The sequence below is a fragment of the Dipodomys merriami genome, unplaced genomic scaffold (genome assembly GCF_024711535.1).
Source record: "Dipodomys merriami isolate MVZ:Mamm:240054 unplaced genomic scaffold, mDipMer1.0.p SCAF_15, whole genome shotgun sequence".
Lineage (NCBI taxonomy): Eukaryota > Metazoa > Chordata > Mammalia > Rodentia > Heteromyidae > Dipodomys > Dipodomys merriami.
In genome coordinates, this window is record NW_027202826.1 from 19170716 (window position 1) to 19189349 (window position 18634).

Consider the following 18634-nt stretch of genomic DNA (forward strand, 5'->3'; position numbering starts at 1 on the left):
TTAAGTCATAATAATACTCACCCTGAGAATATGTACTCTTTAAAGATAGGAACATATCTCTCAGTATTATTTTACACAATTTTTTTTACCACAACAGCACAAAATTCACCCTTAATCAATAGTAATTAAATCAGTCATTTTTTCCATTGGGCAAATACATCTAATATATTCTAGACAAGAGGTAGAAAAGTGATCTATCTGTGCTTGGGCTGTCAGCATTGTAGTGAGAAAGAGCAGGCAAAGGAGACATGAAGGGGAGCAAGCAGTGTCATCTCTCATAATGGAGGTCTGTCTTGAATGTTAATGGAAGCCTTGAGGATGGAGACACTGGTTCCACTTTTTAAAAAATGTGAAACAGGTCCAAAGAAGCTGACAGGAACACAATCCTGAGGAGTATCTGAACTTCATCGAAGAGAGGAGAAGTGGTAAAGATATAGCGAGTCAAAAGTTCCTCATGCTGCATTATCCTGCCCATGTAATTGTAACCCCTCTGTACAGTATGTTCTCAAATAAAATAAAATAAAATAAAAAAAAAAAAGTTCCTCATGCTCACGGAGGACCTCAAGTTCATTTGGTAGAACATTCAGCTGAAGTAACCAGAGGCCAAAATGTAAAAGAATTTGGATCCCAAACCAGGGAGTTGGGATGTTATCCCAGGTAATTACGAAGGTTTTAAACCAGATCAGAATTACACTATTAGAAGATGACCTTTGTATCGTTTAGTTTCAGAAGTAGCTGAGAAGGAATGCGTTTAGATATTCGAGCATTCATTCAATCAGTATGGAATACATACTAAAACAAGGGTAGAAATAGAAAATATATTCAAATTTGAAAGATATGTAAAGGCAAAGAATATTTAATGATTAAAGGTTCTTTTTGGTTATGTGCCAGGCATTATTCTAAAGCTCTAGGGAATAAGACAGAAAACAGAACTGACAAAGCCCTTCTTTTGGTGGACTCATCACCTGATAGAGAAGAAAGGGAACGTGATTTCTGTGGAATTATTCCTTTCAGCTACATTGTTCAAGACCCACACTTCCAAACCCCAACTTCTCAAGCCATTGGCTGCTGATAGTCTACAGGTATGGCCCTCACTGTCAATTATTTTTATCCAAACTTCAGGCCTCTCTTTGGGGAAGCTTACAACTAGCTCATAAAGGAATGTAAGAGAGCATTCTCTCTCAATTTGGGACAATGTCAAATCTCCAGACCTACCACAGATTTCTTCAAGCTTCCTCTGCAACCATATTCCAGGTCCGTCTCTCTGTTTGTCTTCCTAACTCATTTGCTCATATATCTCTCAGGAGCAATCACCACCAATAAACAAAGTGCTTGCAACCCTGTAAAGTTTATTTCCATAGAGCCCAATCAAAGTTAAGCCAGGAGTAGTCTTAGAAACTTTATGCTGGGCACCAGTGGCTCATGCCTATAATCCTAGCTACTCAGGAGGCTGAGATTTGAGGTTCACAGCTCAAAGCCAACCCAAGGAGAAAAGTGCTTGAGACTCTTATCTCCAATTAACTACCAGAAAACCAGAAGTGGAGCTTGATTCAAAATGGTAGAACGCTTGCCTTGAGTGAAAAAAGCTCAGTTCCTAAGTTCAAGGCCCATGACCAAAACAAATAAAAAAAGAAAAAAAAAAAAAAGGAAAGAAAGTTGACTCTCACAGGAGATCTGTGACATGAATCACTTGTCAGACATTGCAATGAGAACCCATTCCCCACTGGTAGAAAAAGCATGGCCAGCCTCTAGTGTATGGTGATGATGAAATTGCAAAAAGCATTATCAATGAAGATGTGGCGGAGATTCAAGTGGAAAAATATCAACTAAATGATAAAGTACCTCTGCCACTTGTTATATTTTTGAATCCCATTGACTGTGAGACATGAAAAGTTTACATTTCAATTTAAAATTCAAAAGATATGTTTGTATTTGGCTCCTCCCCCCTTTTAGAGTAGGCGAGGGGGGTGCGACTGGGGGAGTCTTCCCTGACTGCTCAGATTCTCTTTGAGGCACTGTCGCTGGGGAAGAAGTGAAGCCAGGACAGGCAAGGTAGGACCAGGAGGCAAAGTTAATCTACATAATAATAAGTTTGGAGAGCCAGCTGGGCTGAATGTGGAAGAAAGATTTTGAGTGGAGACTGGAATAGGAAATGGAAAATTTCAGGGAGCAACTGTTATCCCAAGCCTGCAAAAGTCGGGGTGACATTCTAACAGCTGTTGTGCATGACGAACTCTCCCGGCTTTATGTATTTCATTGAGAGGCTATTTTAAGACTGAAGAATTTAATTACCGTAGGGTTAATGACTTTTCTTTATTGCAACTTCTTTGCTAAACTCCTCTATGTAATCAGGACTTACTGAATATATATTAAATGTTTACATACGCATGTACTGTACTGTTTGTGTGACCCCTGCATGCTAGGTGACAGTCATGTAATTCCAATGTCCAGTTTACTCACAGAACCACCAATAATACAGCATGAAGTATTGTGAGAAAACAAGGGAGAAAGAGAGCCCAGACTGAACACAACTCATCATGTTGGATTTGGGTCAGGTAAAAATATAAGGGAGATTAAAATGCCCCAAACAAATAAAAGTTACCTAGCAGTTTGAAAAGAAAGACATGGTCTAGAAATGTACCTTTCAGAGAAGTAACATAAGCACCATTCAAATGATCATATCTTAGTGTCTTTATTGCCTTTATTACCTTTCAAGTAAAGGACAAAGCAGTTTCATCAAAATAGTCTAAACTATCACAATGAATCAATACGCTGGTACTTGTAAATATATTTTCTGAAAGTATGTTTATAATTTACAAATCTGTATGATTGCTAGGTTATTGATTTGTGTCTGGGCATGCTTGAGTAACGTTTTTATTTAAAAAAGGTTTACATTAATATGAAAAGAAAAACTCTTTGCTATAATATATGTATATATTATACTCTTCCTTAGTGTGCCTTGAAATAATAATGGAACACACCTAATCATCATATTAGACATGATAAAATAGTGGACAGAAACAGCACAGGCAACAGGGGGTAACTGGCAAGAAATAAAAGTGCCAGAGTTATTCCAGAAAGAAGTAGAATGTTCTGGAACTTTCTGTCAAATCCACACAATGTTTTGTCATATCCAGCTTTTTAATTTGAGATAATAGTACCTTAGAATTTTAATTCAGTAATACCCATTGATGTTTATAACATTTTCCACCATATCACACAGATGTCTGTTGTGCCCCAAATCATAATTTTGTGTTTTGTGTAACTAAAAAAGCACTGAATTATCTGAATGTGACAAGTATTTCTGTTCTCTTGGCAACCATAGCTTAAAATAATGTAATCATATGAGGAAAAAATGTGCTGAAAAGTGCTATAATGTTGTTATAGCAACTAGAATGTTTCTGCTTAAACACCCATGGATCCATAATTTTAAATCCCATCTAAGTAACAAAGACTACATTGATAGGTGATCAATCAGTCATTTCTATTCATTCCTACATGCCTCCTTTAAACTCTTAATTTATGAGATGGCCAAGTGAACTCAAGTCCTTAATCTGAATGCAATTACAATAGAATTGTATCTCTGTCTGGACTTATTTCTTGCCACTATGATGCCTACTCAGGGTACTGCAGCCAAAATGAAATTCTTCTGTTGTCTCAGGAGGTCATGGTCTCTCTAATCTTCAGAATACCTCTGAAATGTTCAACTTTCATCACAATCAGCAGATTTGTTTTCCCAGACATCTTTCCACATAGATAGACATGCTGATTCAGCAAAGAAAAACACAAGATGCAGGTCTGAAATTTGAATTTTAGGAAAACAATAAATATAGATAATGTAGATCATTTATTACCTAGGACATACATACACTAAAAAAATTGTTATGTGAAATTTAAAGTTTACTGAGGTCTCTATTTTATCTGACAGCCTTGAGTTTGGAGAAGATATTCTTAATGCTGCTGCTTTTAATTTTTCTTAAAGTATATCTCATCCCTCCAAAATATCTAGCAAAGAATGCTCGATATGGATCAGGGAGACAAAGGCTCTAGACTGCTCCACCTTTCACTTGGCACCAAGCTTTTCTTCCTTTTGATTTTCCAAGTTAGTTTTGTAGCTGGGAGTGTCAGTATTTTTTTCTCATTTTTCTAGATCCTTAGCTTTTAACTTACTTATGGGCTTCTGCGAATCAGACCCAACCTTTAAGAAGAATACAGGCTTATATTACCTCATTTGAGTGGCACAGAAAATGTGTTTCAAAAACTAAATTAAAGTGACCCTAGGTTGTATCCTATCAATTTTTTGAGATTTTATTTTTTAGCTCGGTATATAATAAAATTGGATTAGTATTTTAGATGTACTTGATAGAAATATATATTCTTCAATTGTTTGGCATTGTCTTATTCATATCTTTATATATTATGTTCATATATTATATATTATTATATATTAGTTATATATAATATAAATATATTGTTATATATTAATTAATTAAAATGACAGTGCTGTTTTAATTATTCTATGTTCCTCTCAAATTTTGTTCTTATCTGTCAATAATACTGAGTCAATATCAAAATAATATTAAAAACTTCCAATATACTTTTAACCTTGCCTATCAGATTTTCTGGTTCTGTTGATTCTTGTTTCATAAGTCGCACTTTTATTGTCTTCATTTGATAAGGTAATCAAATCTAATGTTATTTTCTTCATTCACATCCTTTCTCTTTAAAGAACTATTGGAAATCCAGGAGCCAGTGGCTCAGGCCTGTAATCCTAACTACTTGGGAGGCTGAGATGGGAAGGTTCATGGTTTCAGGCCAGCCAAGCAAGAAGTGTCTATACGACTCCATCTTCAAGAAAGGAAGCTGGACATAGTGGCATGCCTATGATCCTACGAACAATGAGAAGGGTGAAGCAGGTGAATCAGGGCTCAGCCATGCACCTGTGTGGGAGGCAAGACACTATCTTAAAAATAACCAGCCAAAAGCAGGAATAGTGGAGTGTCTCAAGCTGTAGATCACTAGCCTGGCAAGCACAAGACCCTGAGTATACACTTCAGTACTGCCTAAAAAGATAGATTCAGGCTGGGTATGTGGCATAATGGTAGAGTGCTTGCCTAGGATGCATGAAGCCCTGGGTTTGATTCCTCAGTACCACATAAACAGAAAAAGCTGGAAGTGGCGCTGTAGCTCAATTGGTAGAGTGTTCACTGTGAGCAAAAAAGATCAGGGACAGTGCCCAGGCCCTGAGCTCAACCACAGGACTGGAAAAAGATAGATAGATAGATAGATAGATAGATAGATAGATAGATAGATAGATAGATAGATAGATAGATAGATAGATAGATAATATATATTTTATATTATCTATGAATAGCTATTTTTATATGTTAATGTGTATATGCACTTTATATATATCAAAAACAGAGTTTAAAACAGAAGAATGATAAGCTTGTAAATAATGTACAAATTATAGATAAGATCACAATATTGTTATCTACATCTAGATAAAAATACAATATATACAATATAGCAGCCAGGTGCTAGTGGCTCAAGCCTATAATCCTTGCTACTCAAGAGGCTGAGACCTCTTGATGATTGTGGTTGGAAGCCAGCTTGGGTAGGAAAGTCTGTGACTCTTATCTCCAATAAACCACTCAGAAAAAAAATCAAGAAGTGATACTGTGGCTCAAGTGGCAGAGCACTAACTTTGAGCAAAAAGAAGCTTGGGAGCAGTGCCCAAGCCCTGAATTCAAGCCCCAAGACAAACAAAACAAAACAGAACCAACAATAACAACAACAACAACAAAAATATAGTAAAGCTGTTAGATTATAGTTAAGGTACCAACTTAATATTTTTAAATTGATATGTTAGAAAGGAAGAAATATTAAATATTCATGATATAAATATCTACTTCAATAAATTAGAAAAATAACACATTAAAGATACATAAGTAAAATGGTAATTTGAATTATAAAGGAGTTGTATGTATCCAATAGAATGTAATTTTCTATCAATAGAGCTGTGGTCCATAGTTTACTCATAGCAAACAGTACAACTACCAGGTACTTTGAAGGTGGAGGTAGGAGGATTGTGGTAAAAGCAAGAAACCTTATATGAAAAGCAAACTAAAAGCAAAAAGGCTATGGGCATGGTTCAAGTGGTAGTGTTCCTGCCAAGCAAATGTGAGGCTCTGAGTAGCATGAACACACACAAAATAGTTTTATTCATTGTGATTTCTTCTTCTCCCAGGTGTTCTTTTAACAATGATAACAACAGTAGTAAGAAATTAGTCTATTATGGTACAACATATTGTACAACATTTTTATATCCAATATTTCACTTAATCCTATGGAAAAGAGCTATTCCTCATCCTATTTCATAAATGAGAAAAAAACTAAAATTCCAGACAATTGTGCAATTTGCCTGTGGTCAAATCAGACGCCAGAGCCAGCCCTCTCAGTGAGAGTATTATATATTTGGGCTCCATTGTCTTGTACATGTAAGTTCATATATACACAAAGTCTATTAAGAAAGGTGGTATACAACTGGAATCTCAGCTACTTAGGAGATGTGGAAAAGGGGAACACAATTCAAGGTCAACTTGGACCAAAAACAGGTAGCAAGACCATATCGGAAATAAAAAATTGGGGTAAGTTGGTACATGACTGTGGTCCCAATTACTCAGAAGTAGAAACAGGAGGATCATAGTCTAAGAAAAAGTGTGATACCATAGCTGAAATTTAAACTAAGGCATAGAGGCCTGGGGGTGTGGCTTTATTGGTGTAGCACTTGTCTAAGATGTGTGAGATCCACACACATAAAGAAAAAAACAAAAAGAGGAAATAAATATCACTCTCAGACATGCATATATTTTTGGCACTATATTGTCTTACCTATTGTCAGTAGCCTAGATTGGGAAACATCAATGTTTATATATGATTAAAAGGCATAAAAGAAGCCACTTAAGTGAAGTACTATTTCAAATTAATGACCATAGTGCAAAATATAATAAAATGATAGTAATTAGCCTGTTTTTAGAATTTCAGAGTATTGTGAAGCTCAAGAACAAACTTCTGTCCTTTTGGTTTTTCTTTAAATGAGGGTAGTTAAAATTTACTTCCTATTTACCAATAAATTACTTAGGATATGATTTACCTGGTGTTTTTTACATATATGATTTATCTTACAAATACTTCCTCTTTCTAAGAATAATTTCCACATTAAATAATCACACTTGATGATGCATTTGAGAACAAATGTGTAGCAGATGGACCGGGCCAATTTCACTTGATCTTAAGTTCCTAACACTGCAACAAAACCTTCAGAGTGGACTAGAAATGATAAGCACATTGCAGTAGTAGTGAATTCAGCTCTCTCCTGACATTTACTATTACATGAATTTTTTTACTGTCTCTTAGTGCAATGTCTTTAAGTACAGACCATTGCACCTGGTTGGCAATGGGTCTAACAAGTGTGTTGTTTAACTCTTCCTATCATAATTACCCTCTGATCTTAAGCACTTTGCTAGGCTTAGCTTTCCAGATGTAAGAGCTCTGGATCTAGGTTCTGACTCTCATCTGGACAGACTGCATCAGAGAGGGTAGCAATCCTCATCTCTCCTGACTTTATTAGCACTTCTGTCAAAGCCCCAGCCAAATTGGCCCTGGGACAGTAATGGATCCCTATGTCTTTCAGAAACCATGCTTATCTGCTGCTCAAGTTTTTCCACCAGGGCTTTACCTTAATCTAAAGTTCTATCTGCACCATCCAGGATTGTTTATTGACTAACCGTTCTGTGTCTAACATTGCCATGAGAACACACGGGCAGAGGCTGAAGGAAGGCTAAGTTGCTGTATGCACCGCAAGGGTCTGAAACAGAAGATAGTATCTCTGACCACATGTTCTTTTGGCTACAGCACACAAGCAGTTGCTTTGATCCAACTCCTGTAGGGTAAAGTAAGCAATAAATATGTTTTGGATTTTTTTCATCTAGACTGAAATCTCATATGCCACGCAAAGGCTAAAAGCATGAAAATGTTGCCTGGGTACTTCTGAAAATTGCCCTGGACTCTTTCTCCATGTTTCTGGCCTGTTCTGAGTCTCACTCCACCTCTTTCACTCTAACTCTTGGGCAGACTATATCTTGTCTCACCTCTGGCAATTCAGGCTTGGTTCTGTAATTGTTTCTCAGTTCTGCTTAGGAGATTTTGCTCTGATTCTGATTCTGGACTGATGGCTTCACACAGTGTAACCCATCTTTCTTCTCATCTCTCATGACTTGGCTAATGCCTCAGCCAAAATGGCTTTGGGACTGTAATGGAACACGGCGTCTCTTTCAGAAACCATGATTATTTCAAAGTATTTTATTTCTCTTGCTTGTCTTCATGTTCCATATAGGTAAACAAGAGCCCTTCAGAGCTTAGGAAAATCAGTAAAAAAAAATTTAAGGCTAATAACTTAACTGAAAAGCTATTTGGGAAAGTAAAATTTATAATCCATTTGGCCATTGAAATCACAGTGCTCATAAACAGCAATTGAGGTGACGGCATCCGCTTCATGTTGCATGCAGTGTACTTGTTTCACAGTCTGTGCAATGTCTCACTTTTTCCAAACAAAGGAAATCAGCAAGCCTTTCTGTACTTGGTACCAATTTAACTGAGCACATTCAGTTCCATTATGACATGAAGAAAAGTGGACCTACTGTTTTTGACAAGGAGCTGCCTGCGTTGTGAGACCACATGAGTGTATTATGCAGCTAACCTGTGCTAAAAGCCAGCAAATTGGTCAGTAATTATTAACCTGCCTTTCTCCATGGAAGTGCTTCCCATGAGATGGTAATTATCAACCAGAATTAAACAGCACACTTTTTCAGATCTGTTATCAACTGTATGCAATATTATCAAATACATAAAATAAACATGCAAAACCATTTCTCCTTTCTCTTTGCATTCACAGGTGTTAGATTGAAGGGCTTCCACCTTACTTGTTAGAGTAAGTTCTGTTTAAATAGAAGGCATTTCTATCCATATTGACATTCACCGTAGCCTGTGAAGATAGAGCAGCTGACTCTTTACCTATTTACCAAAGTGATTTTAGAGGCAAAGAAAATTCAAGATCTTCTTTAAGAAGCAAACAAGATGTGAGGAGAGAAATACTGGCCCCAGGGTAAGTTCCATGGTTTTTGCACCTCAGATCTAGGTTTAACATTTGCTTTGGATGTGAGCATATTGTTTAGCTTTTGGCATATAACTGGGAAGTCACTCAAGACACAGCCTTATTAGTAAAATAGGAAGAAACTTGATTCCTAAGATTGTTGAAAAATCTCACGTAAAGTAAAGGGACTAGGACATATATCATGTGTAAATAATCACTATTTCTATTGAAACTTTTTTTTTACTCTATTTTCTTAGAACCCATCTTAACCACATCATTCAGTAAACCTGAGTATTGAAATGGAAGGGGATAGCTCAACCAATCAAACTGGTCCATACTCACAACACAGAAATTACAATATCAGTGGGGTTGACAATTGAGTAGCATTGTTTTGAGTGATGGATAGGATGAATTGTTTAGGACAGATGCCAAAGTGAGTGAGAAAAATCTCTCTAGAAATGGTTTTGTAGCTAGCATTGTAACCAGGAATACATTTCTGGAAGAAGATCTAGCTTCTAGAAATACAGCCATTGACTAAACCTCAACTGTTTCTGTGGAATTTAAAGAGGAGTGTATAATCAAAATGATTACCTACTGTGGGCCAAATGGTTTACCTAAAAACTCATTTAATTTCACCACAACTCCTGAGACATTATTTCTTTTATATAAATGAGGAAAGTGAGTCTCTTGTTTATGCTTTTATGGCTCATAAAAGTCAGAAGCCAACCAACTCAAATCCATCTAACTTGATCGGCTGGATTTCATGTTTTGCGGTCAGGAATTAGAAGTCAAATTTCCAAATATTGAGAATGCTATTTCTGTGATCTTCCCATCATTCTAACAGAGATTAGAAAATCTCTACCACTGTACTAGGGATGTGACATGCAAGTCAACTGCAACAGACTGTGGGTGGGAAGCTAGAAACTCGGTCCTTCGATTTGAAAGGCTCAGAAACATCAGTTTGGAGAAGTAATGCAAAAGTGGTTCAGTACTAGCAAAACTCCTAGAGCTTAGGCAAAGGCAACCACGAAGCGATCCCAGAGACAGCTTCATGTGAAAGTATAAAAAACTCCCATGCAAATAATTTCCCACAAAGATGATGACATCAGGCTTGCAAAAGGAGAAAAAGAACAAACTGCTGCCACAAAGCCCAGCTACAAATGCACCACAACAATGGAGAGAAAAAGGAAACATGGAAGAGTCCTTAAAGTAAAGTGTGGTTAAATTTGTCAAAGAATTAACAGTAAGACTAGACATATAAGGAAGAATTTGATGGTAGGGAAAAGTAGAAATCATCAACATGTTACTAAAACTCAATTGTAGAACATTTTTTAAAAAGTATATAAAAATTAAAATCAAGGCAAGTGCTGTTGGCTCACGCCTGTAATCTTAGCTACTCAGGAAGCTGAGATCTGAGGATGAAGGTTTGATGCCAGCCCAGACAGACCAACTTCATGACTCTTATCTCCAATTAACTACAAAAACAAACAAAAAAAACCAGAATTGGAAGCTTGGCTCAATTTGTAGAGCACCAGCTATGAGCAAAAAAGCAGAGCAAGAAGTTGAAACCTGGAGTTCAACATCCCAGTACCAGCATCAAAAGAAAAATAAAATTAAGAGTCATGTATAATGGCTCAATGCCGAAATCCTAGCTACTTGGGAGACAGAGAAGAGTACTAAGAGGAAGGTGCTATGGATTGAGGCCAGCCTGGACAGAGAAAGAGTGCGTGAGTATTATCCTCAGCAACACCGGGGAGCCTAGACAGAAAGATCACAGCCCAGCCCGGCCCACGCCTGCACCAATCACTAGGGAAAAATGGGGTTGGAGATGTGGCTCAAGTGGTAGAGTACCTTCCTAGCAACTGTGAGGCCCTGAGTTTAATCCCTAGTACTAACTAAAGAGAAGGAGGCAGGAAGGAGAGGAAGGAGGTAGGGAGGGAGAAAGAGAAAGGGAAAGAAATCAAATCTGTACTTAGGAAGAGTAGAAAAGAGGTTCTGAGGAATATGTAGTTGTCCTTCCAGAATTCAGTAATAAGGGAGAAAAAAAGAAATAGCCATTGCCCAAAAGATACTTTTTTTTTAGGAAAAATATTGAAAATAGTACTTTCTTCAACAGGTTTTATTTTCTCTAATTTTTTAAAAAATTATGATTACATAGTTCATTGAGTCTTAGATGGACTTTTTCTTTTCTTATCTTTTTTTTTTTTTTAACACAAAGCCCAAACTGAGATTCTGTCTGGTGAAAATATGAAACCAGTAAAAAAAAAAAAAAAAAGTCATATAATGACTGCATTGCCAAGCCTGGATGCTAGTGGTACAAGGACATCATTGGACAGATAAAATGAACTTGTCTAGATACAATCTGTACTGAAACAAAAACAACTTCACCTTTAAAAGATTTGGGAAGTATGGTTAATGACAGTCTTAGGAAGTAACAATTTTCAATTATGAACTTTTAGTTTTTCTAAGTCTTTATTATAATGTCCTAACCACAAGCTGCTCCTTTGATAGAAAATAATATATTGGAGCTCTCTTTTGTTATTTGGCCCAGATGATTATCACATTTAAGCTGACAAAAATGATCAAATACTAAACTTTCTCCCAGCCACCCCCCTCTCTTGGTTACTCCTGGGTCTTTAACTCAGGGCCTAGGTGCCATCTCTGAGCTCTTTTCCTCGAGGCTAGTGCTCTACTACTTTAAGCTACAGCTCCACTTCCAGTTTTCTGGTAGTTAATTGGAGATAAGAGTCTCATGGACTTTCCTGCATGGGCTGTCTTTGAACCGTGATCCTCAGATCTCAGCCTCCTGAGTAGCTAGAATTACGTGTGTGAGCCACTGGTGCCTGAGTAGGCTTTCCACATTTTATATAGAAATCTGGAGGACCAAACTGAACTGAAATTTTGAGTCAGAATTGATGCAAATTAAGCATATGTTTGTATGCAGATTCTATATTTCATGCTCCTTAAATATTCTTCCTATCTCTCATTTCTAAATTGTATCAAACTTGGATATACCAACTCTGGATGGCAAAAAGCAAACCCTAAATACTGTATTTGATGAAAATTCCCACTTTGATGCTAACCAGTCCAAAGATCTCAACCTTCATGTATACAGATAAGTAATAGAACAATTGCCTTTCAAAATCAATAACCTTTTGGTTTTGAAATTACCTTTGCCTATTACAAGCCTGTTCCTCCTCCTATTTCATTATAATTTTGTTCTTATCAAATCCTTATCAAACAGTTTTAATATTCTCATAGTGAAGAAGCTTGAGATTGCAAGTTACTTTTCTTAGTTTTGTGTGTAAATGTTTCAACTAAGTATTTTTAATACAGATAAAATACAAGCAGGTTTTTTTTAACTTCCTTAAGCTTCCTAAATATCAAATATTCAGTTTTCTTCAAATGAATGAAACCAAAAGTGGCTTCAAAAAAATCTTTGTAATCCCATTGTCTGTATACATGAACAAATTGCCCCTACTTACCACTACATTTTTCTTTTTTTCTATTATTATTATTATTGTTAGGTTTTTAAAAAGAGGTGACCGAGTAAGAACTGAAACTGCACCACGCACGTGGTATTCAGGTAAGGGGTTTATTCAGTAGACCTGCTGGGACCAGGCAAGGTTGGCACTCCACGCGGCTGGCAAAAGAAAAAAAGAGGGCGGTCTGGCGGCGGTTTAGGCCTTATATAGGGTAGGGGGCGGGGAAGGGTGTGTCCAGGTAAAGGGAAGTGGGATCAGGTGGGAGAAAGGTGTGGCCACATCAGGTTAGGATGTGACCTCAGCAGATGCGGACGTGACCTCTTCCAGGTATCCCAGTTGCCTAGGTAACGCAGGTACTGGGCGAGGTCTGTTCGTCGTCCAGGAATGGACCTTACATTCCAGCCTTTTGATAATTATGAAAAAGGGCGAAGACTCTCTCTGGCTACTTCCTGCTGGCAAGGGGCGTCGTAGGGGTAAAAGGCTGGGATGTGGTCCATGCTGGGAGAAGGCAGCAGGCTGCAGCTGTCGCTTGGGTGTTGATTCCTCGATGAAGTCTGGAGGAGGCGAGTCTGTTGGACGGAGTCTGGAGAAGTTTCATGAGGCATTGACGGAAACCTGAACAAATGGAAACTCTGACAATTTTTAAACCTAGAATGGCTAGCCTTTGAGAGGGAACCTAGAGGGGAGGGTCCCCGGGACCCAGCCTGCGTCACACTCTTCAGGGCACAAGCCAAAAAGTAGAGTCAGTCTGGTGAGTGAATAAGAGCTGACCAGGCAGAAGCGGCGTCCCGACTTCCCCCAGAGCCCTCTAGAGAGAAATGGCCAAGCCCCCAAAGCCAAGCGTCCTCGGCTTCAGAGGTGACCGGCCTTTCAGCTAAAGGCCGTAGGAGCTCTCTGGCGTGGCGCCACGTCTGGACAGAGACTGAGTGACAGAGAGCCGTAGAGTAGTTTCACTCACCAGAGTAGAGAAGTGGTGTGGACGTGGATGTGAAGGCCAGAAATGGTATTGGTGAAAAATCTCGCATGGTGTCAAGGCACTTTGGTTCACACAAAAGGGGTAGTTATTGGGTAGATGAAAAGAACACCATGCGCTATTCAGGCAGGAAAAGAAGTTACTGAACTGTAGTCCCACCCAGCATGGTGGAGAAGCATGGCTGAAAAAGGAAAGGGGGGGGAAGAGAGGTGACCTAGTAGGAGGTGACTGCTTCCTGGTCTGCCAGTTCCATGATGTCTGCAAGAAGTGAGTCTCTTCGATGAAGTCTGGAGGAAGTCTTCTCAGGCAGGGGGCTGAACAAAGATGAAAAGCAAATATATTACTGGAAAGAAAAGATTGGATGTCCATGGCTTGGAGGTGACCTAAGGGATGAGGTAGTGAGGTCTTTGGGGAGGAGAGCAATTAGCTCAGTGTTACTCACCCGGATCTTCAGGGATGCGAGATAGCCTTACCTTGGTAGGCCCAAGGGGGGAACAGGTGTACCTCGAAGTCAGTGTTGGCATAGAAGGGGCAGGAGCAGGAGACCTTTTTATTCTTGACAGGTGAATCCACTGTGGCTGTCCCTTGAGCTTGACTGCTGTGGGGGTGGTCAGCAGAACCTGGTGAGGGCCTGTCCACTTAGGGTGTAAACCAGATGGATTAAGGGTCTTGAGAAACACTTGATCACCAGGCAAAATTGGGGGAGTGGGAAAGGGGCCTTGATGAGGCTGAGGGAGACACTGGTCAGCATGTTGGCGCAGCATGTGCCTAAGAAAGGTTAGGACGGGAAGGTAGTCTATTAGTGGAGTTTTGGTATTGTCAGTAGGGAAATTACCTAGGAGAAAAGGTCTTCCATACATTAACTCAAAGGGGCTGAGGAAAGTAGGGCTGCGGGGAGAAACACGTAAGCGGGTGAGCGCCAGGGGTAACAGTTCTGGCCAGGATTGTTGGAGCTCTAGAGAAAGTTTAGTAAGTTGTGTCTTAAGGAGCGCATTAGCTCTTTCAACCTTTCCAGAAGACTGAGGCCTATAAGGAATGTGAAGATTCCACTGGATGTTTAGAGAGGATGCCACCTGTTGGGTCACTTTGGAGATGAAAGCAGGTCCATTGTCAGATTGAAGTGACCTGGGTAAGCCAAACCTAGGAATAATTTCTTTAATAAGGACAGAGGCAACTGTGTCAGCTGTCTCCGACGTTGTGGGATAGGCTTCAATCCATCCTGAAAAGGTATCAACCATAGTTAGAAGGTATTTGAGCCGCTTACATCTGGGCATGTGAGTGAAGTCTATCTGCCAGTCTTCCCCTGGGGTGTGTCCCCGTGCTTGGTGTGTGGGGAATGCAGCTGGTCGGAGACCACCCTGTGAGGAAGTAAGAGAACACGTGGGGCAGGCTTGGGTAATAGCCTTTAGTCGAGTAGTTAGGCTAGGGCAATGGATTAAAGGTTTAAGAAGGTGGGAGAGAGGCTTGTATCCAATATGCAGCGCCTGGTGAACCTGGGAAAGAAAGCTGTCTGCTTGTGTCTCAGGAAGAACAACTCGTCCTTCCAGAGACCACCATCCCTGTGCTTCCTGGGAGGCTCCCTGGTGCATAAGTTCCTCGATCTCCTGTGGGGTATAAGAGGGTTGAATTGAAGGCAATACCAGAAGCAAGGGAGCTGGAAGTTGTCCCTGGAGTTGTCTCTGGGCTGCTAGCTTTGCCTCCCGGTCTGCTTTTGAATTGCCGACTGTAATGGCATCCAATCCTGTCTGGTGTCCTCTGCAGTGGATGACCGCAACCTGTTGGGGAAGGGAAGCAGCTTCTAATAGTTTAAGAATAAGTGAGGCATTAGTTATGGGAGTCCCTTTGGTGGTCAGGAAGCCACGTTCCTTCCAAATTGCTGCATGAGAATGGAGAATATGATAGGCATATTTTGAGTCTGTATAAATATTGATCTTCCGGCCCTTGGCTAGAATTAAGGCCCTAGTTAAAGCTATAAGTTCTGCCTTTTGTGAGGTAGTGCTAGGGGGCAGAGGGCTGCTTTCAAGAATGGTAGAGTTATTAACGATGGCATAGCCCGCAACTCGGCTTCCTGAAGAGGTAGATGTGGAACTGCCATCGATGTACCAGGTGTCTTCTGGGTCAGGAAGAGGAGTTTCCGAGATACCTGTAAAATGGGGTGTGAATTCCTCCAAGGTCTCTGTACAGGAATGGGAAAGAGGGTTAGAATTGGATGGAAGCAAGGTGGCTGGATTGAGCGGGGAGCAGCTTTCCAGTGAAAAGTCAGGGTTTTGAATAAAAGTAACATGAAACAGCTGTAGGCGGGAAGGGGAAAGGGAAGACAGGGATTTATGAGACAAAAGGTCCTTTAGTCTGTGGGGAGAGCGAATGGTAGTGGGTTGGCCAAAAGTGAGTTTTGTGCTCTCCTGTGCCAAGGTGGCTGCTGCGGCCAAAGCTCGGAGACATGCTGGCCAGCCTTTTACCGTTGGGTCTAGCTGCTTTGAGAGGTAGGCCACAGGTCTAAATGAGGGGCCTGACATTTGTCCAAGAACCCCAAGGCCAATTCCCCACTTCTCAGTGACATAGAGTATAAAGGGTTCCTTGAGGTTAGGTAGAGCCAGTGCTGGAGCCCGAAGAAGCGCTTGCTTCAGAACTTTAAATGGGGTGTCAATGGGCTTTGTGGGGTCTGGCGGCTCCAGTAGGGAACCTTTGGATGCCTCATAAAGAGGTTTGGCCAATGTAGCAAAACCGGGTATCCAAATACGAAGGAAGCCTGCAAGTCCCAGGAAAGACAGAATGTCCTCCTTGGTCTGTGGGACAGAGAGAGACTCAATGTAGGCTTTTCTATCAAGGGTAATTCTTCTCTCTGTAGGAGTTATGGACAAACCCAAGTATGTTACCTCTGACTTTGCTATCTGGGCCTTTGAAGGAGAGACTCTATATCCTTTTGTCAACAGGAAGTTGAGGAGGTCAGCTGTATGTTGGCGAGCCAACTCAGAGGAAGGGCTGCAAAGCAAAAGATCATCCACATACTGGAGAACAATGCTAGGAGACACCTGAAGAGAGAGGAGATCCTTTGATAAAGCCTGTCCAAAGAAATGGGGACTGTCTCGAAACCCTTGAGGGAGGACCGTCCAGGTCAGCTGTTGTGCCCTTGAAGTGTCTGGGTCCACCCAAGTAAAAGCAAAGAAATCTTGGCAGTCAGGATGCAGGGGGATTGTGAAGAATGCATCCTTGAGGTCCAGCACCGAGAAGTGGGTGGTACCAGGAGGTATCTGTGAAAGGAGAGTATATGGGTTAGGCACAACAGGATGAATGGGAAGGACTGCAGCATTAATAGTGCGCAGGTCCTGGACTAGGCGATAGGTCCCATCAGGTTTAACTACTGGCAGGATAGGGGTGTTAAAGGGGGAGTTAGTGGGTCTGAGAAGTCCTTGTTTAAGAAGGCGAAGGATGATGGGTTTTAAACCTTGCCTGTGCCTAAGGGAAATGGGGTATTGGGAAGTACCAGGGAAATGGGTAGGGTCTTTAAGTTTAATGAGGACAGGAGTATGGTGTCTAGCCATAGTAGGAGTGGAAGTATCCCAGATAAGAGGGTTGACAAGATCTGGAGGTAAAGGGAAAGGATTTAGTTGGGAAGTTACAGGTGGAGGTTCATCTAAAGACAAAAGTAGAACAGGTGTGGGCTGTTTGGGGATATGGAATGAAAGGGAGACCTGAAATTTAGAGAGCAAGTCCCTTCCTAGGAGTGGGGTAGGACAGTGAGGTAGGATTAGGAAGGAGTGTGAAAAAGGAAAGTCTTCTATTTTACATGATACTGGTCCCGTAGTTGGGGGACAGGTAGGTAGGCCATCTACACCCACCACCGAGATCTGGGAGGGAAAAGTCTTGCCTGTATATTGACATAGCACCGAGTAAGTCGCTCCCGTATCCAAGAGAAAAGATATTAACTTACCGGCTACATAGAAACACACCCTGGGCTCCGTCATTGTGATGGTTTGGTTGTTGGGAGCAGGTGGCCCTGGGCACCTTCATTCTGTAGCCAAGCAGAAAATCTCCGACCGGTCTGGCTCCGCCTGCCTGGGTGGGCGGGGTGGGGGAGGGGCTGGCCTACCTTGTGGAGGTGAGGAGGGGCAATCGACTCCCCAATGTCCTTGTTGTCCACACCTTGGGCAGGGTCCAGGTGGAGGTCGTGGTGAGGGACAGAATTTCGCCCAGTGGCCCTCTTGCCCACACTTGAAGCATGCTCCAGGTGGTGTTTGTTGGGTGCGTCTCCTCAGAGGAGGCCGGATGGCAGCAGCCAGGATTTGATAGTTTTCCCTCTCACGGGCTGTCTTATCGGCAATCTCCTGTTCCTCTCGATTATTGAAAACTTTAAATGCCATACTCACCAGATCTCGTTGAGGGGTCTGAGGACCGTTCTCAGCCTTTTTTAACTTTTTTCTAATATCGGGGGCTGATTGGGCAATAAAATGAGTATTGAGAACCACCTTAGCCTCTGGTGACTCTGGGTCCAGCCTTGTATAGCGCTGGAGCGCTACTGTAAGGCGTTCAAGAAATTCCGCCGGGTTTTCATTGGGCCTTTGAGTAATGTGGTTTAATTTGTCGTAATTAACAGGAAGATAGGCTGCCTTTTGAAGGCCAGCCACTAAGCAAGTTATCATCCTATTTCTGCTTTCCCGCCCAGGAGCATTATGTTGATAATTCCAATTGGGCTCTTCCCTAGGCACAGCTGTTGCTCCCACTGGAAAGTTAATATCTAGGCGGTGAGCTTCATCGGCATGTGCCTGGGCTGCAGTCCACACCCTTTCTTTTTCCTCAGCAGTAAGGGTAGAGGATAGCATTAGATATATGTCCTGCCAAGTAAGGTCATAGGTCTGAGCCAGGTTCTTAAACTGCTTGACATAATTATTAGAATCTTGGGCATAAGATCCCAGCCGCTTCTCAATCTGAGCAATATCAAACATTGAGAATGGCGCATGCACCCTAATTACACCTTCAGCCCCTGCCACCTCTCGCAAAGGGCACAGGGGGTCTGGTGGAGGT